Genomic DNA, 25,928 nt, shown 5'->3' on the forward strand with positions numbered 1-25,928 from the left:
TAAATAGGAATTATTTTCCCCATTTCCTGCTTTTGTCAGGTTAGTCAAAGATCAGATGGTTATAGACATGTGGTGTTATTTCTGAGGTCTCTATTCTGCTCCATTGGTCTATATGTCTGTTTTAGTAACAGTATCATGCTGTTTTGATTACTATAGTCTGATAGTATAGTTTGAAATTGGGTAGTGTGATGCCTCCAGGTTTGTTCCTTTTGCTGAGGATTGTCTTGGCTATACAGGCTCTTTTTTGGTTCCATATGAATTTTGAAGTAGTTTTTTTGTTTAAGTCTGTGAAAAATGTCAATGTAGTTTAATGAAAATGGCATTGAATCTATAAATTACTTTAGGCAGTATGGCAATTTTGACTATATTGATTCTTCCTATTCATGAACATGGAATGTTTTTGCATTTTTTTGTGTCCTCTCTTATTTCCTTGAGCAGGGTTTTGTAGTTTTTCTTGAAGAAGTCCTTCACCTCCCTTGTTAGCTGTATTCCTATGTATTTTATTCTCTTTGTAACAATTGTGAATAGGAGTTAATTAATGATTTGTCTCTCTCCTTGTCTATTATTGATGTATAGGAATGCTTGTGATTTTTGTACATTGACTTTGTATCCTGAGATTTTTACTGTTAAAAGAAAAACAAACAAACAACAACAACAAAAACAGCATCAAGAAAAAAGTTACCAAAAAAATCCCTCCAAATTTCAGCAGCCTCCAAGATCGAACCTAGATAAACTTACAAAGGTGAGAAAGAATCAATGAAAAAACACTGAAACCTCAAAAATCCAGAGTTCCTCTTCTCATACCAACGATCACAACACCCCTTCAGCAAGCTCATAGGACTGGGTAGAGGCTAAGATTAATTAATTGACAGAAGGAAGCCTCAGAAAGTGGGCAATAATGACCTGCACTGAGTTAAAGGAGCATGTTTTAACCCAATGCAAATAAGCTAAAAACTATGAAAAAACATTATAGGAGCTGTTAACCAGAATAACCAGTTTAGAGAGGAACATTAATGACTGATGAAGCTGAAAAACACAACACGAGAACTTCACAATGCAACCGCAAGTATCAATAAGTGAATAGACTAAGCAGATGAAAGAACTTTAGAGCCTGAAGACTATCTTGCTGAAATAAGACATTCAGACAAGATTAGAAAAAAAAAAGAATGAAAATGAATGAACAAAACCTCTGAAAACTATGGCATAATGTAAAACGACCAAACCTATGACTGCTTGGAGTACCTAAAAGAGGTAAGGAGAATGGAATCAAGTTGGAAAAAATACTTCAGGATATCATCCGGAACTTCTCCATCCTAGTAAGACAGGCCAACATTTGAATTCAGAAAATCCAGAAAACCCCAGTAAGATACTCCATGAGAAGGTCAACCCCAAATCACATGATTATTAGATTCTCCAAGGAAAAAATGAAAGAAAAAATGCTAACGGCAACCAGAGGGAAAGGTCAAGTCACCTACAATGGGAAGCCCATCACACTAACAGTGGACCTCTCAGCAGAAAACCTACAAGCCAGAAGAGATTGAGGGCCAATCTTCAACATTCTTAAAGAAAGGAATGTCCAACCCAGAATTTAATATCTAGCCAAACTTAGTTTCATAAGCAAGGGGGAAATAGAATTTTTTCAGACAAGCAAATGCTGAGGGAATTCATCACCACCAGGCCTGCCTTGTAAGAGCTCCTGCAGGAAGCACTAAATATGGAAAGGAAAAACTGTTACCAGACACAGCAAAAACACACTGAAGTACAGAGACCAATGACACTGTGAAGCAATTACTAAAAAGTCTGCAAAATAAACAGCTGTCATCATAACAGGATCAAATTCACACATGACAATATTAACCTTAAATCTAAATGAGCTAAATGCCCCAATTAAAAGACACAGAATGGCAAGCTGAGTAAAGAGTCAAGACTCATTGGTGTATTGTATTCAAGAGACCCATCTCACCTGCACAGACACACGTAGGCTCAAAATAATGGGATGGAGGAAAATTTACCAAGCAGATGGAAAGCAGAAAAAAGTAGAGGTTTCAATCCTAGTTTCTGACAAAAACAAACTTTAAGCCAACAAAGATAGAAAAAGACAAATAAGTGCACTACATAATGGTAAAAGGATCAATTCAGCAAGAAGAGCTACCTATTCTAAATATATATGCACTCAATACAAGAGCACCCAGATTCATAAAACAAGTTCTTAGAGACCTTCAAGGAGACTTATACTCCCACATAATAATAGCAGGAGACTTTAACACCCCACTGTCAATATTAGACAGATCATCAAGACAGAAAATTAACACAGATATTCAGGACTTGAACTCAGCTCTGGATCAAGTGGACCTGATAGATATCTGCAGAACTGTCCCTGCAAAAACAACAGAATATACATTCTTTTTGGTGTCACATGGTACTTACTATAAAATCAATCACATAATTGGAAGTAAAACACTCCTCAGCAAATGCAAAAGTAATGAAATTGTAACAAACAGTCTCCCAGACCACAGTGCAATCAAATTAGAATTCAACATTAAAAACTCACTCAAAAGTACACAACTACATGGAAATTGAACAATCTGCTCCTGAATGACTCCTGGATAAATAATGAAATTAAGGAAGAGATCAAGAAGCTATTTGAAACCAGTGAGAACAAAGAGACAACATACTAGAATCTGGGACACAGCTAAAGCAGTGTTAAGAGGGAAATGTATGGAACTAAATGCCCACGTCAAAAAGTTAGAAAGATCTGAAATTGACACCCTAACATCACAACTAAAAAAACTACAGAACCAAGAGTAAACAAACCCCAAAACTAGCAGAAGACAAGATATAATTAAGTTCAGAGCTAAACTGAAGGGGATAGAGATATGAAAAACCCTTAAAATAATCAATGAATCCAGCAGCTGGTTTTTTGAAAACATTAACAAATAGACTGCAGTCTAGACTAATAAAGAAGAAAAGAGAAGAATCAAATACACACAATAAACACTGATACGGAGTATCACTACTGACCCCACAGAAATACAAACAACCATCAGAGAATACTGTAAACACCTCTATGCAAATAAACTAAAAATCTAGAAGAAATGGATAAATTCCTGGACACATACGCTTCCCAATACTGAACCAGGAAGATGTTAAATCCCTGAATAGAACAATAACAAGTTCTGAAATTGAGGAAGTCATAAATAGCCTACCAACCAAAGAAAGCTCAGGACCTGATGGATTTACAGCTGAATTCCACCAGAGGTACAAAGAGGAACTGGTCCTATTTCTTCTGAAACTATTCCAAACAACTGAAGAACAGGAACTTCTCCCTAACTCTTTTTAGGAGGGCAGCACCATTCTGATACCAAAATCTTTCAGAGACACAACAAAAAAAAGAAAACTTCAGGCCAATATCCCTCATGAATATCAGTGAAAAAAATCCTCAATAAAATACTGGCAAACTGAATTCAGTAGCACAACAAAAAGCTTATCCATAACGATCAGGTAAGCTTCATCCCCAGGTTACAAGGCTGGTTCAACACATGCAAATCAATAAACATAATTCATCAAATTAACAGAACTAAAGGCAAAAACCACATGATATCTCAATAGATTCAGAAAAGGCCTTCAATAAAATTCAACATCCCTTCATGTAAAAAACTCTCAATAAACTAGGTATTGATGGAATATACCAATAAAGAGCTATTTATGACAAAACCACAGCCAATATCATACTGAACGGACAAAAGCTGGAAGCATTGCCCTTGAAAATCAGCCTTTTCTCACCACTCCTATTCAACATAGTATTGGAAGTTCTGGTTGGGGCAATCAGGCAAGAGAAGAAAGAAATAAAGTGTATTCAAATAGGAAGATAGGAAGTCAAACTGTCTCTGTTTGCAGATGACATGATCCTATATCCAGAAAACCCATTGTCTCAGCCCAAAGGCTTCTTAAGCTAATAAGCAACCTCAACTACACTCTTAAAATGGTTAAGATAGTAAATTTTACTCTATGTGTACAAGCATAACAACACAACAACAAAAAAATGAAGACAAGAAAAGAACCCCAGGCCTCGTATGTCTTCTAGAAACAGTTAAGAAAAAACATTGAGTGTTACCAAACTCTGTCAGAATATAAAGAAGCAAAGATTTCCAATTTTTTGTCAATCCAGAATAACCTTAATATAAAAATTTGACAAAGACATTATAAGAAAATAAAATTAAAAAATACTGTCTTGTGTACCTGGATATAAAATCCTCCACAAAATATTAGCAAATCAAATCCATCTATACATAAGAGGCAGATACATCATGAAGAAGCAGAGATTATCCAAAGAAAGGTAGTTTAATATTAAAAATCAGAAGAAAATTTACAATCATCTCAATAAATGCAAAAAAGTCCTTTGATGAAATTTCAAACACACTCTTGAAAAAAACTTGCTGCAAGCTAGGAATAAAAAGGTCGTTTTGTGTATCTATTGAAGAGCATCTACAAATAGCCTACAGGTATCATGTATAATGATGAAACATTAAAGGCTTCTTCCCTAAGTAAGGGAACAAGACAAGAATCTCTCTCTTCACCATTTCTATTCAACCTTGCATTGGAAAACACATCTCATAGAGCACAACAAAACAAAACAATACAAAAAGGTATGAAGATTGAAAAGACAAATGCAAAACTCTTCAAGCAGAGTTGGTATGACTATTAACATTAAAATTCAAAGGAATAAATATAAATCTACCATAAGTTACATAGGATGCTTTAGCAAGGTCACAGAAATAAAGTTTATATAGTTGACCCTTTAACAGCTCAGGGGTTAGTGACATTGACTCCCCACACTCAAAAGCTCTTGCGTAATTTTTGACCCCTCCAGTACTTATCTGCTAATAGCCTACTGTTGACCGGAAACCTTACAGATAACATAAACAGTCGATTAACATGTAGTTTGTATATGTATTATATACTGTACTTTTACAAAAAAGTAAGCTACAGCAAAGAAAAAATTATTAAGCAAATCATAAGGAATGAAGGTACATTTATAGGACTATACTGTACTACCCATTCTGTAAGTTTACACCTTCTGTTTACAAGAGGAATCATCCATCTGAAGTGGTAGGCTGCAGCCCTTAATCTACTGTGTATATCAAGCATTCTGCTTTTTTGTGTAATGTTAAGACTGCTTCCTGGGAGCCCTTCCAGCATCACTAGTAGAACTTTTGTGTGGGTCCCACAGTGTTATTCAGCATTCATGGTATTGCACCAAGCAGTGCATTCAGGTAGTGCACCAAAACACAGAGAACCACAAGAGAGATCACCTTTCACCATGATACAATTTACTGGAAGGAAAACTGTCCACACAGAGATGAATAGCCTCACACAAGATATACTTCCAACACCAAATTATTACAATGGTACAGTGTGTGCTACAGTTAATTTCGTGCAATTATGATTTAACACTCATCTTTACTTCTGTTTAAATTTCTCTGTAGATGGCACCATGCCATGTATAGTCTGTGTTTTGGTGCTTTTTGATACATTTTTACTTTTTATAATATATTTGTGTATATTTGATGGTAGTAAATGATTTTAAAAGACTAATATCACTCTCTATATATAGATGTTATGCATTCATGACATCTCTTTTTCTTTTTTTTTTTTTTTTTTTTTGTATTTCTAGGCTATTCAGTGTTTCTGATGGCTTTTTCAAATTGTCACAGATTTCCAAAAAGTTTTTCAGTATAGTTACTGAAAATAAATCCACATATAAATGGACCTGTGCAGTTCAAACCCGTGTTCTTCAAGGGTGAATTGTATGTAAAAATTGTCTTCCTAGGCACTAGTAATGTGTAATTGGAAAATTTTTTAAAATACCATTCATAATAGAATTGAAATCATAAAATACTAGGGGCAATTTAATTAAAAGAACATAAGATCATATAATTAAAATTTTACAAAAAAGATCTGGAGTAAATGAAATGAGAATTAACTACAAATTGAAAGACTCGATTTTGTTAAGTGAACTTTTCCCAAATTTGATCTATAGATTCATACGGCTTCATTTAAAATCATTGCAAGCTATTTTTAATACAAATTGACAGTTAGATTGTAAATTTATTAGACGTATAAAGAACCTAAAAGAGCAAAAATAATCACTAAAAAGTTTACCAGGCTATGAATTGAATTTATGTTAAACTATAGTAACTGAAACAGTGTGGTATTTGTTTTATACTAATGTAACAGAATGTAGAATCCACAGAGTAGACTGTAATGTAACAGAATATAGAGTCCAGAAATAGACCCACACTTACATGGTAAATTTATCTTTTAGGAAGGTATCAAAAACAAGAAATAGGGTAAAGAAGTTCTTTTCAATAAATCATTCTGGATGATTAATTCTGGATAATTCTTCTGAGAATAAAAAAAATGTAACCTCTATTGTACCTACGCCATACACAAAAGTCAATTTGAAATTGAACATAAACTTAAACTTAAAATGTAATGCTATATAACTTTTGGAGATTTCTGTCTAACAAAGGCTGAAAATATATTTACTATAGGTAAATATAGCATAGTAAATACTATATGCCATGGGTAAATATAGCATAGTAAATACTCTATACTATAGGTAAACATAGTGTAGTATATTGTTACTTACAGTAAAAATATAAATATATTTATTTACAGGTAAATATAGCCTTTGACTAGACAGAAATTTCTTATGACTCAAAAACAAAACATAAGAATTGACAGATTAGACTTCAGTAAAATTGAGAGTTTTTTGTTTATTAAAGGACATCCTTAAGAGGTACAAAAGATGAGCTATATATTGGAAACTATTTTCAATGCGTATTTTTACAGAAAACTTATATCCAAAATATATTAAAGAAACACCTAAAACTCAATGAAAAGACAAACAGGCCAATTAAAAAACGGCCAAAAATTTGAAAGGATATATTTTAAATATTATATACAAAATAAGATAAGCCTTAAGCAGACAAAAGATTTTAAACATTTGTAATCATCAAGAAAGTGCAGTTAAAACAACAATGAAATACCACTTTACATGCGCTAGAAAGGATACACTAAAGTGATTAATACCAAGTTTTGATGAGGGTATGGAAAACATGAAAATCTTCTGCATTACTGGTGGAATTTGATTATAATACAACAAATCTGTTATAAGATTGTGGCAACATTTTACAAGAAAAAAATCAAAACATATACCTTTCTCATGACTCCGAAATTCTACTATTAGGTATTTACCTACGAGAAATGAAAACACATGTTCACAAAGGACTTATACAAGAATACTCATAGCACTTTTGTTCATAATAGCCTAATCTTAAAATCATCCAAATATTTATAAACAGGAAAATGGGTAAGCAATTTTAATATACTTACAGGACTATAACTCAACAATAAAAAAGAATGTATTACCTATTTCTCTACAACATGGATGACTCTCACAAACGTAATATTTACAAAAGAAGCCAAACCAAAATGATACGTGCTACACCGTTTTATTTGTGTGAATTTCTAATGTACATATAACTGATGTATTGCCTATAAGAAGGATGGGTGATTGACTAGACAAATTTATAAGGAGCCTATTTCAGATTATGGAAATTTCTAAACCATATTTGGGTGTGTATTTCTACACATATAAATCATTCTTAATAATGAAGCAGTTAAAACTCATGTAGAAGACAAAGTAAAAATACATAATGACTTAAATATGATAGATGTTTACTTCTTATGTACATAACTTTATTTTTATGTTGTTATTTATTTTCAAGGCAGGATCTCGCACTCTCACACAGGCTGGAATGGAGTGGCATGATTGCTGCTCACTGCAAAGGAACACTTTGCTTTGTATAGCAGAAATGGTTAGCTGGACACCAAACTAATTTTGTCTTCTTTTTCTGACCACAAATAGACTATATTTCCCAGTGGCACTTGCTGTGTCTTTAACCACAGGCCTGAGTTCTAAGCAATGGAATAAGTAAGGGGACCTCAAAAGGTTCATGGAAAATGCATATTATTAAAAAGCTATGCCTGGATTTCAGAAATGTTTTGCACCAAAATAAACTTCCACTAACTTGTTATAACATTTCATGAACGGAAACTAGTCGGAGGCACTAAGAAGGGCAAGATATCAGTTTGCAAAGAGTCCCTATCAGAGCAACATGAATTTTGCTAAAATTGAAACAAGAACAAACATTAAATTTTTGGTGAAGCTAGGGTGGAAGATCATAAAATCATTGGCGCTTTATGAAAGTTTATGGTGAAAATACCTCAAGAAATGAGCAGTTTATGAATAGATAACTCATTATAAAAGGCAGGAGGTGATGTTGAAGACGAAGCCCACAGAGGCAAACCATCCACATCAATTCCCAAGAAAAAAAATCTTGTTTGTGCCCTTGTTGAAGGGGATCTATGATTAACAGCACAAACGATAACCAATACCGCAGACATTTCACCTGTTTCAGTTTACACGATTCTGACTGAAAAATTAAAGTTGAGCAAACTTTGTACTCAATGGGTGCCCAAACTGTGGTTTTAGGATCAGCGGCAGATAAAAACAGAGACAGGCTAAGTGTTCCTCAAGGAAATCACTATATTTTTCCCCTGCTGACTACAAAGGTAATATTAAACTCAAGTTTTATTTTATAATTGAGCTTAAGTTTTAAGTTTCAGATCTTTCAAATTATGACCTATACAGAACAAATGTTTTAGTAAATATAATTTCTTAAGTAGCCTGTTCTTAGGTATGCCATTATAAGATATGCTTCCGCTATGTCTTCCAGACTGACAGAAGGTTCTGGCAGCATCTCTGATTGGAGATCCATCTCATTCATTTATTTCTCCTCATTTACATACACAGCCACTCATTTTCCTAATAACTCTCCAGTTGCCTTCATCTAGGTATGTGTGTGTTTTTCATTCTAATTGATTATCATCTTTTCTTAGCTTGATGCATATGACTTCACCTTTTTTCAGTGATACAGCATGTATTTGATGCTTCCCATTCTTAAAAGTGATCTGAAACCTTAAATGTTAAGGTTTTCTTCTTATATCATCAATCAGAAGAGAGCCACCTCGACATTTGCATTCAGTAATTTTGTCTTGCTCCTTAAGAACTAATTGAATCTTAAGGTTATGTGCAGAAATGCCCACATAAGGTACACTATTGTGTCTCTTGGTTGAGAGTTTGTTGAGAATTTGGGGCATGATATTTTGCTATAAATTATTTCTCTATATACTACAGAAATTCAAAACCTGGTGGTTATTTTATCACCTTAGGAAAGACACAATCTTTCTAAAATGTCAAAATATTTTCTAATATTTTTATGAACCTCATTTCTAATGTGAAAAGCACTTTATGTTCTAAAAACTATGAATTAATTTTGGGATGGGGGAATATGGAAGAATAATTTCAGTGAAAATGGGTGCCTGCCTTTGAAAGGTATAATTATGGGTATACACATATTTTAGACGTAAGTAAACTGAGGCATAGCAGGTTGAGGAACTTGCGAAGGTAAATAAAAAAAAAAAAAATGTTGAAAACAGGAGTTGAAATGAGGTCTTTCTGGGTCCAAAGAATTTGTCTTTATATTATACTAAAATGTTTCTCACACCAAGCACTGGATTTTAATGACTCTCAAGTAAGATACCATCAGAATAACACTTCACATGAAGTAACAAAATGCCCTTACTTCATTATTTTGTTTGCATATAAGGGTCTTCCCCCTCTAGTTATTCAAAAGGACTTAACAATTAAAATGGCACCCAATGGTTCATCACTCGATTTTCTAAAAGAACAAATAGAACCCTCAATTTGGCACACTCATTGCCTAAAAAATATTTATAAAAGTAAACACTTATGCAATTTTGCACAGAACATTTGAAAACAGCTCTGATTGCTAATAACTCTCTCCAATATATACACCAGGCAAAGGGGAGTTTCAACTCTTAAGGGTCAGCTATTTTTGAATTGCCTTTGTGCCAGAGAACTCTACCTTAAATTGCTTTTAAACTAGAAAACATACACTCTCTCCTCTCACATAATTCAAAAGCAGTTTAAAGTTATATTTCCTAAAAGGAGAAAAATGACAAGGGAACTGTGATGAGGTCTTTGTAGTCTGTCCAAGGCAACATGATTTGAAAAGTTTTGTTGTTGTGTGTGGATTTTTATCCCCCTGCAAATGAAAGGATCTCTGGTACAAGTGTTTGGAGAAAGTTAGCTGCAGTCTCTGCTGTCATAAATATGCTTGTGTGGTATTTGGAGATCCTATAAAGGGCAAGGCTAAATTTCAGTGTGAGGTGACAAGTAATAGCTAGAGCAGCACTAGGTCTTCAATGGCTGGGATCCAATTTTCCAGGATTACTACTAACCTCAAAATGTGATCCGTTCAAGTGATTCTCCTTGAGTTTAGGAGGTAAACTAGATAATTATTTCATAAATTTTATGCATTCACAGTTTACTGATGGAAATATTGTCACTGTAGTTGTTAAGAATACTGCCCAAAAGATGTGCCTGTCACTAGTTCAATTCTAGAAGAGGCCACTTAGTTTTACCATGTCCTCTAGTCATAGATTTATCCTGTGACCCAGAGACTCAAAGAACGGGGAATAATAATACAGGGAGAAGATAAAAAAATTCTCAAATCTTTGGGGAAGAAAAAGCAACTGAAAATTATATTCCCATCAAGTAGAACACAGACTTGCAGATGGTATGTCTTGCATAAATGTTTGTTTAATGAACATAAGACAAATATTAAACATTAGAAATGTCATCAATGCATCGAGCACATATATATTATATATATTGAGCATCACAAATTTACAAAGATAAAATTAGGTATAATCACTGTTTAATGTTTTAGAATTATATTTTGTTAGATAAGCCACCTTTGAAGCTCAGAATCCTGGGATTAAAAAAAAAAAAGTTATAGTCAAGAGATTAATTTTACCTACAGAGAGCTACCAGAGAGGCTTCATAGAAAAAGCGATATCAGAACTTACCCTTACAGGATTGGAAGGGAGTTGCTAGACAGACAGAAGAGTGCAGGGGCATTCCAGGCAGGAAAAGGCGTATGTCCCAAGGAACAGACGTCGTGAGGAAGTATGTCTTGTGCAGGGCCTTACGAAAATTCAAAATTAAAGTTCAAAAGTGTAAAGTTTGGAGTGAAGAGAGAAGGATAAAAATGGAAAGGGAACAGGAGTTTAAGATTCTCACGTAGGCTAGAACCAGAGTTGTGAATTGGAGGATTAGCCAGGGCTTGGTGTGATCATATTTCTGTGTGAGGGAGAATCCTGGCAGCAAGTGAGATATGGGAGAGAAAAGGCTGGATGAAGGGGAGTGAGATAGGAGGCTTTATCTATTGTTAAATCAATTCACTTTAGTGGATTCCATACAGTGCCCTTTCTAATGGGAGTCCAGATTTGCATAGAGTATGCTGCCAGTGATACATGAAAGATTAATACATACGACCTGTCTTCAAATGTGAATACTATTTTTTTTCTTATATCTCTTTCCTGATTAGAGCTCTTGGAACAGACAATTTGAGCAATTTCATTTCAGACTATATTATTTTCTGAATGTATTTGAGGAAGTGAAACATCAAGTTGCAAGTGAACATCCCTGACTCTAAAGTATAGAAAACCTGGAGAGAAAAGCCTACACAATAGCCTGAGCTAAGAAGAAAAACACAATGGGGGGACACGTGTACAACAAGTTAAAACTTTCAAATCAACAAGATTAAAACTTATTTTTCACTATGTAGCTTGACATTAGATGATGTGTGTATTAGGTACCTAAGTTGTCTATGTTTTCTTGGCAAAGATGCTGATTTTTAAGACAGTCAGAAAGATCCCAATGGACTGAGAATATAAAGCATGTTACACTTGCATTTTCTAAAGCTAGAAAGGGTACCACGGGTCCAGCTTTACAAATTGATGAAGACCATAAGTGTGATAGAGGGGGTGGCATTTCACTGGCGTTAATGGGGTGAGGATCTCCTTCTAGATCTGTCTCTGCTGAAAATTCTCTCTAGGATTGACTGATTGATAATGTGATCTTCCCAATGTTTTAGATGGAAACACTCACCCTCTTAACCAAAAAACATTTCTACTGCTTAGAATAAAACAGATTCAGGGTGAATCTGGTTTCAATGTATGTGCCTTACGGAAGAAACCATGAACATCAGACTGAAGCTTTTGAAATGATTTTAGTTTTATAGGATTGGTTTCCTTTAAAATGACATAGTGCATCTTTCTGTCCAACAAAAGCTACTGATACATTTTCAGTATTTTAATTCTTAATCTGAGCAAAAATAGAGTCCATGCTTTGAGTCTGGTAAGGACAAAGATGTACAAACCTTACTACCAAAAATTTTAATTTCCAAGTAAATACCCTAGAAAAATATTCACCATTAATAGTGTATGTGCATAAGTGAATAAGTGAAAAGATAAAACATACTGCATCATATGTATAATAAATATTAAATAAATACATTATCACAAGTCATAAGTAAAATTCTAACGTTAACTAGATCTATTTGTATCACATATGTGTACATCTCAAAAACAAAACTCCTCATGAATAAAAGCTAATTATGGAACAATACATACAGAATGAAGTCAATTACAGGTACGCAAAGAGCAGCACATGCTTATGATGTTGAAGATGCCTATCTACAAAGTCACAAATTGTGAGGACACACACATCCATCTGCTTGAGGGTAATTGTGATCTCTTGCAAGGGAAAGACAAAATTAGGATACAAAGAAAGAATATTGAGTATTTATCTTTTAAAACCAAAATGACATAAAAAACTATTACAACATGATAAAATATATTAAATTTCTATGGTGGATATATATCAGTATAGTATTTTCTTGTATGTTTTTCTATGCTTTCAGTATTTTCCAACTGCGCGGCTGAATCCACACTAAGGAATCACCAACAGCATTTCAACTGATAAGTTGTACTTATTAAATTTTAATATATTCAAAATGGCCATATTGAATCCTCTGTTGTAATAACCACCAGAGTAATAAATATTTTAGCATATTTGGTCCAACACTTACACAGTAATTGTTTCAGTGTTTACTGATTCTTTGCACTTTATAGGAGGCCAGTGGGTATCCCAAGAGTAAATATCCCCAGATATCCCCAGAGTAAATAAATAAATATACATGAAAAAAATAGTAGCAGGCATTTTAGCTTTAACGTTATGAATTTTAACATGCTAAAGTGATTCCTTATAAATTCAGAAAATAAAAAAGGTGATTAAACAAGCAGACAAAACATTTGTAAGTAGCTAATATTTAAAAATCCACAAAACCCAGGTAATTCCATCACATTTTCATTGATCCTTTTGTTTGTTTATTTTGGCCCTAAGAAGCAAAATCTAGCCTGCCTCAAATCAGTCAACTTCTTATTCCTGACAAGGAGTAACAGTGCCAAAAAATGTTGATTCATGATAATCAAATAATCACTTTTCTAACCCTACAGTTAATCTGCTTTCTGATGAAAATTAATTAAGTGGTGTTTAAGCTGATAGCCACAAGAATACTGCACGGGTTAACCTCTACTAAAAAATAAGCTCACTAGCAGAGAGATGGACCCAGACAAGAGAGATTTACATACCTAAATAATTGCTTTGTGTAGGAGTTAATAAGATGCAAACACCTATTGATTTACTGATAATTAGACATTAGTAACTATTCCTCATGAAAGGAAGCATTGAGAACAACCAAAGCCACTTAGAAAGCCTACGATCTATTTTTTGTCGGAATCATATCAGATGAAATGTTACAAATTAGATCATGTTCTGAGACACAGTAAGTCGTGCCTGAAGGAGCCGGCTTTCTGGGTCCCTCCCTTTTTATTATCAATGTGGAACACTTGTGTATGCATGGTTTTTAAAATTAAAATGTGCATACTAATAAATTTACTGTGAATCATGGCAGAAGTTAGTAAATACATATAAGTTTTTTTAAAAATGAGAATGAAGTCAAGATCATAATGTAGAAAAAAAAAAGGCCACTTGAAATTCAGAGAAATTAAAGTCTATAGCCAGAAATTGCAATTGCTGTCAGAAATAAGCCAAGTAGTGTAGTTATCAAGCCTGGTAGCATGTCAAATCACAAGAGTTTATATACCTCTACCTCTACAAAACAGCAGTACCGTATGTGTATTTATTTATTTATTTTTTTAATGTAATAGAGGCAGAGTAATCCCAGGGCCTCAGGAGGTTAAGGCAGGGGGATTGCTTGAGGTCAGGAGTTGGAGACCAGCCTGGGCAATCTAGTGAGACCTGCATTTACAAAAAGTAAAAAAATGGAATAAAATAAACAACTATATTGTATATAATAATTAGCCAGGACTAGTGGTAGGCACCTATAGCTGTAGTCCCAGCTACTTAGGAGGCTGAGTTGAGAGGATTGCTTAAGCCCATGAGTTTGAGGTTGCAGTCAGTTATGATGGCACTACTGCACTCCAGCCTGGGCAACAGAGCAAGACTCTGTAACTAAAAAAAGGCAAAAAGTAATATGAATGCAGATATACACCCACGGGCTTATATATGTACACAGACAAAAATCAACAAAAGATATTGTGGTTTCCCAATTATGATTCCAATGAGAAATCAACTTATTTAAGAAATTAAGTAAAGTGGAAGCTAAACATTTCAAAAACAGCTATAAAAAGTTCTTCATATACATTAAAAATATCAAAATAGCAACATATATTTAATTTTATTAAAGTGAGAATGTTTGAGACAGTAAAAACTGTCACCTTATTTGAACTAGTCTTATGGGTAATCAGTAGGGAAAACCCTTTCATTGTGTTAATAAAGACAGAATAAGGGTGGGGATTCCCCTGTGCTAATATTCATGTGGAAAATAAATGAATACACTTTGGAAAAGAGGTAAGAAGAATCTGAAGTTGATTGGCTGCATTTTGGTTAATAAACACATGCTAAACCACACAAATATTTTCATTTTACATCAATTAATTTTATGGGCCTTAAAAACATGTCATATTATTTTATAGATTATACTATTACTAGTATTGGATTGATAATATTCACCCATAAATACCAGGGCAACTAATTAAACTGAGTAGGAAAGGAGTACAAAGATTAATATATGTATTGCATATTTATATATGCAGAGTAATAAAATATGTATTGAAAGATACAGTATTGATTTATAACAAGCAGAGTTGTGTTAAGCACTCCGAGGTACAGATACTGTTTTACTTTGCAATCAGGAACTTTCTTCATTTCTTATAATTTTGCTCTTCACATTAACTTGTCCCTGAGGTTTAAATATTTTTTTACACATTACTTATGTATGCACTAAAATCAAATTCATATCTCATGGAGGAATTTTATTTTAAGTAAAAATGTTTATATAAATGGAAAAGTTACAAAGTTTGCAAAATTAGCATCATGAGGGATGACTGAAACTGAAGCAATTCAGTGAAGATTTATAGAGAAAAAATAAATTTTATCCCTAAATTATTACAACAAATGCTCCTTCTAGATTAAGGTGCTTCTGACCCTGCCTCCTATTTGAAAAGACAAAATAGTGTTGTTATTGCAAGGTTGCTGTTCAGATGGATAGAATCAAAGAAACTATCAAAACTTTTTCAAAATGCCAAATGTGACTAAAATTGTAATAATCTTGACAAAATGTCAAAACAAATACAGTCATTAATATTTTTAAAGAAGCATCTCCTTCTTTTATGTAGGATTTCTTTTCTCTTTTGTCTTCAGACAAAGGAGTCAGTGTGCAATCTCTGAAATGATGGCTAACCTAAATTACTAAACTAGTTCTAGCACCAGATCCAAGTTATCAAGTGGCTTCAAGCAGGTTACAAAGCTTTTTTGAGCTTTTCTCTCCTCATTGATCAAGAAATGAATAGCAGGGTTTTCTTGTTCAAAAACTCCCTTATTTTAATTCTATAGAAATGTTATCTAAGTGTGTGGATGGAATATTCCTTACAGTGTAATCTCAGAAAGAGTATCATGGTAATGATCTCTTAGAAGTCAGAACACATCTAAATACACTATTGTGTTTTCTGTTTCAGTAAATATATGATTCCACAATTCCTATACATTATGTTCAATTTCAAAGTATTATAGTTTCAGGAAATAAAAGTGAATATGTATTAAAATGATTCTCATCTTTGCATAACCAACTATGATCTTAATGGAGTCAATTACCCATATTCTTTCACCTTTTTGTAAAACAAACATACTCTGCCTAATTAAAAAAGGTTTCACATAGAGCATTTAAAATAGTGCATATGATAATATTCCGAAAAACAACAACAAAAAACAATAAAAATGGTATTGCAATGATAAAATCATAATGTTTCTTAATCAATATTCCCAAGGAATAATGATCAGGATTAATCCATCAGTGTCATCAAATTGTATATGATGTCAAGACGTAAAGTTGTTCCTACATCTATTTTTGAATATCCAGATGTTTGGAGGTATTCAGGCATGGTATTGAGTTTTTTTTTTTCAAAGTAATCTAGATATGTTGGCAGTTGGCAATCTCAGTCTATGTTGAGCCTGGACTTTATCCCTTAATGCGATTCAGATGTTTCCAAGTGTTAACACACTCACTGAATTACACTCACATAGTTAATGAAAATATTATGATCCCATAAATATAGTAACTGAAACTAGCACCTTCGTCTAGCCCATTTCTCCAAATCCAGAGTGGTGCAGCACAACCAGTTGTTCTGACGTGTGTACAAATGGTTCTGGCATTAACCAATTCATGGTCTAGCATGCAGCATTTGGTTTAATGGCCCACAGTCTGAATAGATTTCTTGATTGGAATCACTAGAGATAGCCTGAAATGTCCCTTTGTTGAGATCAAGTTTTTCTTGGCTTTCAGTAGCACAGCATGAGAGGGATGAAATTTGGCACTCTGTATCTAAGCTGTCATTTGGAAATTTCGGATTTGGATTCTCTTCTCGGCATTTAGACTTCTTAACTCAAACCATACTATACTCCCTGAGACTAGTGCCTTATCTTCCTGCAGGGAAGGAAAAAGCAACTTTCAAATGTCACCTGGATCACCATGTCACCTGAATATCCTTGAAGCTATTAATGGGGATTTCAAAGACAGCATTATGGCTATCTTCAAAGTGCCAACGAATTCTATTAATGTTCTATGACTAAAAATTTTACTGATCTCTTTTATTTAAAATGAATCAAAATCCTTCTCTAAAGTATTTTAGACATGTTGACCTCTTTCTGACCACTAAATTTCCAAAACGTGATATACCAGTTCTTTATCAGAAAATCATTAGAAGTCATCAGAACATGCTTTTTTGCCCACTGTACTAAAATATATACATTCCTAACATATTTGCTAGTAACTTTTACCTAGAAATTATTATATTAAGACAACAATAACATCAAACAAACAACAGGAAAAACAACTTTCATAGTTTTAGTCAAGAAAATATCCCTACTTCTACATTTTTCTTCCCCAAAAGACATTTTCTCTTATAGTATCACAATTTCACAATGCCATATAAGTACATTCTCTTATGCATTTGATTTTACTTTATTCTAATTAATACATAATATACCTACATAAGAAAGTACAAATCATAAGTGCACAGCTTGATGCATTTTCTTAAACTGAACATCCCTATGAAACCAGCACTCAGATCAAAAAAGAGAACGTCGCCGCACTGTAGAAGTCTCTGCCAGACCCCTTATCTTTACTTCTGACATAATGGATTAGCTTTAACTCTTTTTGAACTTGACAGTGTATACAGTTTTATAACTGGCTTCTTCAGCTCACATTATTCTATGGTATTTATGCATATTTATGTGCAGAGTTTGCTCTTCTCATTGCTTTACAGTATTCCATTGTAAGACCATACCATGATTAATTTAACCATTCAACTGCTGATGGACATTCGAGTGGTTTCCAGTTTGTGAATATCATAAAAGTGCTATGATGATCCTTTGAGCACATGTATCTGGTAATCATGGATACATAAATAAACATGTATATACACATACAGGTGGAATTGGTGTGGGTTAGGATATGCACATATTCAACATTAGTAGATGGTGCCAAATGGTATTCCAAAGAAGTTTACTAAATTTTACTTTCACCAGCAACATAGAAAAGTTGGAGTTGACCTGCACTTCACCAATATTTGGCAGTGTCCGTGGATTATTTTCATTGTTCTGGAGGATGTATAGTAGTGTTTCTATCTTGTTTGATTTACTCTTGTCTCATAACTAATAAACTTGATTATCTTTACATGTATTTACTGTCCTATCGAATATGTTAGTTGAAGAAGTCCTTGTTCAACTTTTCCCTTTGGTCCACTTTTATGTTTTGTTGAACCAAGCATCATAATTATACATACAGATAGTTGCATACAATTTAGAGCTAAAAGAATTTTGATATTTTTTATAGAGGAGTTACATGTTCACAGCAAAACTGAGCACAGGGTACATAGAATTCCTAAACACTCCTTACCTCCACACATGCACAACCTCCCCGACTATCAATATCTTGCAATAAACTGGTGTATTTGTTATAATAGTAAAACTTACAGTGACTCATTATTATCATAAGATGTCCATAGTTTGCACTGGGGTTCATGCTTCGTGCTATGCATTCTATAGGTTTGGACAAATGCATGATGGCATGTATCCACTATTATATTATACAGAATAGTTTCACTGCTGGAGAAATTCTCTGTGCTCCACCTACTCATGTCCCCTTCCTGTAACCCCTGACAATCACTGATTTTTTTGTTGTTGTTTTTATAGTTTTGGCTTTTCCAGAGTTTCATGTAGTTGGAATAACAGAAACTTAGCCATTTCAAATTGGCTTCTTTTAGTTAGTAACATGCATTTAAGTTCTGTCTTTTCATGGGTTTATAGCTCGTTTCTTTTTAGCATTTAATATTTCACTCTCTGGATTTATACCAGTTTAATTATCCATTCGTCTATTGAAAGTCATTTTAGTTGACTCCAAGTTTTGGCAATTATGAATAAAGCCGCTATAAACATCCGTGCATAAGTTTTCATGTGAGTTGTATGGTAAGCGTGTTGAGTTTTATAAGAAACTGCCAAACCACCTTCCAAAATGACTATATCATTTTATATTCCAATCAACAATGAATGAGAGTTTCTGTTGCTTCATATCCTCACCAGCATTTGCTTGTCAATGTTTCTGATTTTGACCATTATAATGATGTGTAGTGGTATCACATTTCTGTTTTAATTTGCAATTCTCCAAATGACATATCATGTTAAGCACATAAAAAATGTGCTTATTTAGCATTTGCATGCCTTCTTCAATGACTTGTCTGTTCAGGTCTGTGTCCATATTTTAATCAAGTTGTTCGTTTTCCCGGTGTTGACTTTTAAAGGTTCTTTGCATATTTTAATAACAATGTCTTATCAAATGTATCTTTTGCAAATACGTTATCTCATTGTGGGGCTTTCTTTTAAATTTTATTTGATGTTTATTATCTTTTAATTATCATGACCATGTTTTTCATGAAGCAGAAGATTTTTAATTTTAATAAAGTTCAGATTATTATTTATTTCCTTAATGAACTGTGCCTTTGGTGTTGTATCTGAAATGTCATTATTATGCTCAAGAGTACCTAGATTTCCTCCTGATATCTTCTAGGAATTTTATAATTTTGCATTTTACATTTTGGACTATAATCCATTTTGAGTTATCTTTGTGAAAAGTATTGAGTCTATGTATGTCTAGATTTATTTTTTTGCATGTCGATGTTAGTTGTTACAGAACTATTAGTTGAAGAGATTACCTGTGTTCCATTATATTGCCTTTACTCTTTTGCCAAGATTATTTGACTATATATAGGTGTATTTCTAGAATCTCTATTTCATTGATATATCTTTTTATTAATTTACCAATAGATCACTGTCTTGGTTACTGTAGCTTTATAGTAACTCTTGAAGTTAGGTAATGTCATTCATCTTACTTTGTTTTTGTCTTTTAATATTCTGTTGGCTAGTCTGAGTCTTTTGCTTTCCATGTAAACTTTAGAATCAGTTTGTCAACATTCACAAAACAACTTACTTGGATTTTTATTGTGACTGTGTTGAGTCTATAAAAGGTGGGAATAACTGACATTTTTTGTAAATAATCAACAGATTCATTTTTTAGTGTGTATATATATATATATACGGTTTCTCTCTATATATATATACTCTCTATATATACTATATAGTATATACATACACAGAATAATTGAAAAGATAGTACATAAAGTTCCATATATTCACCCCTCGTGTTTTCCCTATTACTAACTTCTTGCATTAGTATGGTACATTTGTCATAATAATGAACTAATATGGATGCATCTTATTAACTAAAATACACAGTTTACATTAGGGGTTCACTCTGTTGTATACTTTACGGGTTTTGGCAAATGTGTGACATGTATACACCATTACAATATTATACAGAGTAGTTTCACATCCCTAAAATTTCTGGGCTTCATCTATTCATTCTGGGTTTCACATCTCTAAAAATTCTGGACTCCCCCTCCACTGACCCCTAGCAACGACTGATGATTTTGCTGCCTATATTTTTACTATCTCTAGAATGTCTTATAATTAGAATCATACAATATGAAGCCCTTTCAGACTGATAGCTCTCACTTAGCTATATGCAGGTAAGGTTCTTCCTTGTCTTTTTCTGACTCGATAAGTGATTTCTTTTTATCACTGAATAGTATTCCCTTGTATGGTTGTGCCACAGCTTGTTATCTAGTGAAGGACACCTTTGTTCCTTCCAGTGTTTGGTGATAATAAATAAACATTCAAATGCAATTTTTTGTGTGTAGAAAATAGTTTTCAACTCAATTGGGTAAATACCTAGGGGTGTGATTCTTGGATCATATGGTAAGACTATGGTTAGCTTTGCAAGAAGCTGCCAAACTATCTCTTCCAAAGTGTTTGTAGCATTTTGCATTCCCACCAGCGATGATGAGGTACCTGTTGCTCTACATCCTGGCCAGCACTGATTATAATTAGATTTTTGTTAATTTTTTTGTATTTTAGCTATTCTAGTAAATATGTTGCAGTTTTCACAGTTGTTTGAATTTACAATTCCCTAATAACATAATGTTGAGTATATGCGGGGTGGATATCTATATATCACCATCTATATTTTGGTGAGGTGTCTACCCAGATCATTTGCTCATTTAAAAATATATTTGTTTAACATATAAAAATGCTCAGCATCACTAAATATCAGAGATATGTAAATTAAAACCACAATGAGACACCACCCTACTCCTGAAAGAATGGTCAGAAATAAAAAGTTAAAAAATAATAGATGTTGGGGTGGATGTGGTGAAAAGGGAACAATTTTATACGGCTGGTGGGCTTGTAAACTAGTACAATCACTATGGAAAATAGTATGGAGATTTGATAAAGAACCAAAAGTAGAACTATCATTAGATCCAACAATCCTACTACTGAGTATCTACTAAAATAAAAATAAGTCATTACATGCAAAAGACACATGCACTTGCATGTTTATAACAGCACAATCTGCAAATGCAAAAATATGGAACTAACCTAAGTACCCATCAACTAACCAGTGAATATAGAGAATGTGATATATATACAACATGGATTAGTGCTAAGCCATAAAAAGAAATAAAATAATATCTTTCTCAGCAATTTGGATGAAGCCAGAGGCCATTATTCTAAGTGAAGTAACGCAGGAATGAAAAACCAAACATTGTGATTTCTTTCTTACAAGTGGAAGTTGAGGTACGAGGATACAAAGGCATAAGAATGATAAAACAGACTTTGGGGATTCAAAGGAGAAGGGTGGGAGGAGAGTGAGGGATAAAAGGCTAAATATTGGGTACAGTGTACACTGCTCAGGTGACGGGTTTACCAATATATCAAAAATCACCACGGAAGAATTTATCCATATAACCTGAAATTACCCATACCCTCAAAACTATTGAAATAACAGTAAATTTTTAAGGAATGTTTGTTGTCTTCTGGAGATTTTAATTACCTTTTAATTTAATATTTAATAAATATTTTCATTGATGCATAATAATTGTACATGTTTATGGGGTACATGAGATATCTTGATATAGGCATACAACGTGTAATGATCAAGTCATGTTAATTAGAATATCCATCACTTCAAACATTTATCATTTCTTTGACAATTTTTAGTCTCTATCAATAAACATGGGTTATTTCACAATTAGTTTAGTTCTTTGATTTATTTTATCAGAGCTTTGAAGTTGTCTTTATATGGATTTTGTATATATTTTGGTAGACTTATACATAATTATTTCAGTTTGAAGGGTGCTAATATAAATGGCATTGTATTTTTAGTATCAAATTCTAGTTTTTTACTTCAGACGTATGAATACGTGATTGACCCTTGTGAATTAATTTTGTAGCCTACAACCTTGCTATAGTTATTTATTTGTTCTAAGAATATTTTGTCTATTCAAACAGTTTTTAATTAAACATGTTATGAAACCAGCAACCCTGAAGCAGAACAATGCCATCAAATTATATTTCCTGCCTATAATTATTATCTTTATATCTTAAGAACTCCTATTATTATTATCATGGGACTATAGGTGGTAAATACTATAGTGTTGTTTATCTGTAAATAGCTTTATTTCACCTACATATTTAAAGTGTGTTTTCTTTGAATATAGATTAATAGTTTGAAATTGTATTTTATTATTTTAAAGATTTTACTTTTCCTTTCTGTTTTTCATTATTTCTATCAGAAATTCAACCATCATAATTCTAATTCCAAGAAGATGGATAAGATATAATTTCCCCTATTTCTCCTGCAATTAGCACAAAAAATCTTGACATTATGTGTAAAATAAACATAAGATTCTGAAATTTGAACAGAGGACAGCAAGGTGGCTAGGCATCGAGTAACCCACGGAACAAGGAATAACATGACGGTGAATTTTCTGGAGTTTTCATTTATCTTACATATCCTTGACTTGGATCAAAAGAATTTGACAATATGAAAATGCCAATAGGTACAGATTTTTTAAAAATCTCAAAAACCATGCTTTCTTTAGACAAGTAACAGAAAAGTAAAGAATTCTAGCAAGACAGAAAACTTATAGATAATAGCCGCTCTGCAACCGCCATGCAGTACACAAAAATCTGGGGCACATCTTCACTCATGCCAGCAGAAGCTGAGTGGGAGCCTAGACTTCTACCCCTGCAATCTGTAAAATGATTCCCAATACCACCATTGGGGTGAGGACAAAGAAGCCAAGTGGGGAGCCAACACTTTTGCCTCCGCCCAGTGGTAATGAGGTCAAACACCTCCTCACCTCTGTTGAAGTATCAAGTGCACCACGTGGGAGGCAGTGAAAAAGGATGCCTAACCATCACAGGTCTGGAGATATCAGTAGGACTGAGGGGAAGCTATGAATTCTATTCTCAACCAGTGGATACAAGAAGCTTCACCACTCCCAAGTGTTAACAGATGCTGAGTGAAGAATCTAAATTTCTACCTGTACATAGGAGTAAAAAGTTGATGCCCCCTCTTTCTCTGCCAGAGTAGTATCAGAAAAATTCCTATAACCTAAGACTTAATATGATCCAAAGTCACACAATATGATACCAAAAATGTTTTTATTTTAATTAAAAATCCCTTCTCAGATAAAGAACCAGGAAGATATCAGTCTGGAAGCAAAAAAGGTAATCCATATTTTTTGACACTGAGATGACAGAGGTGTTAAAACTATCTGACAAAGATTTTAAAGCAACCATCATAAACACGCCCCAATGAGCAGTAATAAACATTCTTGAAACAGATGACAAAATAGAAATTATCGGCAAAGAAGTAGAAGACATAAAAAGTAACCATATAAATTGATTTAAAAAAAGAAAAGCTCTGTGACTGTGAACTTGAAAATGATAGAAATTGCTCAATCTGAGCAACAGGAAGAAAATACTTCAATAAAATAGAATAAACAGAGCCTCAGGTACCTGTAAGACTATCACAAAATATCTAACATATGAGACTTGGGATATCCAGGGGAAGAGGAAAAATACAGTGGGGGTAAAAAAGTACTCGAAGAAATAATGACTGAAAACATACCAGATTTGGCAAAAGACATAAACCTACAGAGTTAGGAAGCTAAGAAAATCACCAACAGGGTAATCCGCCAAAAGATCTGTCAAGATCAGAGTCAAACATCTAAAAACTAAAGGAAAAAATGAACTTGAAACCAGAAAAAGAACAATGGCAATTCACTTGTAAGAGAAGAGTGATTTTAAAAAGCTTTGATTTTTCATCAGGAACCTTGTAGACCAGAAAGAAATGGCACAACTTTCCTTAAGGACCAAAAGAACTTTTTGTCAATCCATGATCTTATGTCCTGTGAGAATGTCCTTCAGGTAAACGGAAAAGCATGGCATTCATAAAAGAAGAAACACTAAGAGAATTTGTCACCAGTAGACTTTCTCATAAAGAATGACTATAGGAAGTTCTCTCAACACTAAGGAAATAATAAAAGAAATTTGGAAAATCCAGGAAGAAAAAAAAACAATGTAAGCAAAAAAACTATGAGTAAATACAATAGACTTTCCTCCTCTTCTTTATTTTTCTAAATTATGCTTGAGGTTTGACACAAATGTTTAACACTGTCTGATACGTTTCTATATTTTTGTAACGAAAATAGTGAAAACAATTTTACTATAAATTGAGTCAGGTAGTGAAGGGATGTAAAGTGAGAAACCGATAATTTACATGAACTGTAAAAATAATGACACCCATAGACTGTGATGAGTTGCATTACGTATAATGTATTACTTAGAGCAACCACTAAAAAAACTGTATGAAATATTGCAGGTTGAATTGTGTTCCCAGAAAGTGTATGTAGAGTCATAATCCTCAGTACCTCAAAATGTGACACTATTTGGAGATATGGTCTTTAGAGAAGTAATCAAATTAAAATGAGATCCTTAGCTTGAAGGAATGGCTACTCCATTTTACATGATGTGAATGATTACTCATTGTATGTTTGTACAAAATCATCACATGTACCCCATATATATATTTACTGTGTTCCAACAAAAATAAAGTTTTCTGCACTTAAAAAAAGAAAATAGTATATTTAAGTAAATAACAGTAATTTCCTTAAATTATCCAAAGCCAGCAATTAAAAGACTAAACCTGGCAAGGTGTATTAACAAATGTGAATCAACCATATGCTGTTTATAAGAAACTCATTTCAAACATAATGATATAGGTGGTAATACACTATAGCAGGAGTGGCCAAATTAATATATAACAAGTTAAATTTCTGGACAAAAAGTTATCAGACACAAAGATGAGCATTACATAATGCCAAAAAAAATGTTTAATCCACTGTAAAAACAGCAATCCTAAAAGAGCATGAGTCAATCAAGAGATGCAAACCATGCAGAACAGAGTATAATAGAACTGAAGGGGGAAGTAGATAAATCTACAATTACAACTGGAGATTTCAACACCCTTCCCCCTACCATTTATATGGTAACAAGACAGAAAACAAAATTGACCTCATTACCATTGGGCAGAGGCAAAAGTGTTGGCTCCCCACCTGAATTCTTTGTCCTCACCCCAGTGGTATTCAAAATCTTTTTACAGACTGCAGGGGTAGAAGTCTAGGCTTCCCACTTAGTTTTTGTTGGCATGAGTGAAGGCGTGCCACAGATTTTTGTGTACTGCATGGCTGTAGTAGGGTGGCTATTATCTATAAGTTTTCTGTCTTGCTAGAATTCTTTTTTTTGTTGCTGTTACTTGTCTAGGGAAAGCATGGTTTTTGAGATTTTAAAAATATCTGTACCCATTGGCATTTTCATATTGTCAAAT

Source organism: Macaca thibetana, chromosome 7 (genome assembly GCF_024542745.1).
Source record: "Macaca thibetana thibetana isolate TM-01 chromosome 7, ASM2454274v1, whole genome shotgun sequence".
Lineage (NCBI taxonomy): Eukaryota > Metazoa > Chordata > Mammalia > Primates > Cercopithecidae > Macaca > Macaca thibetana.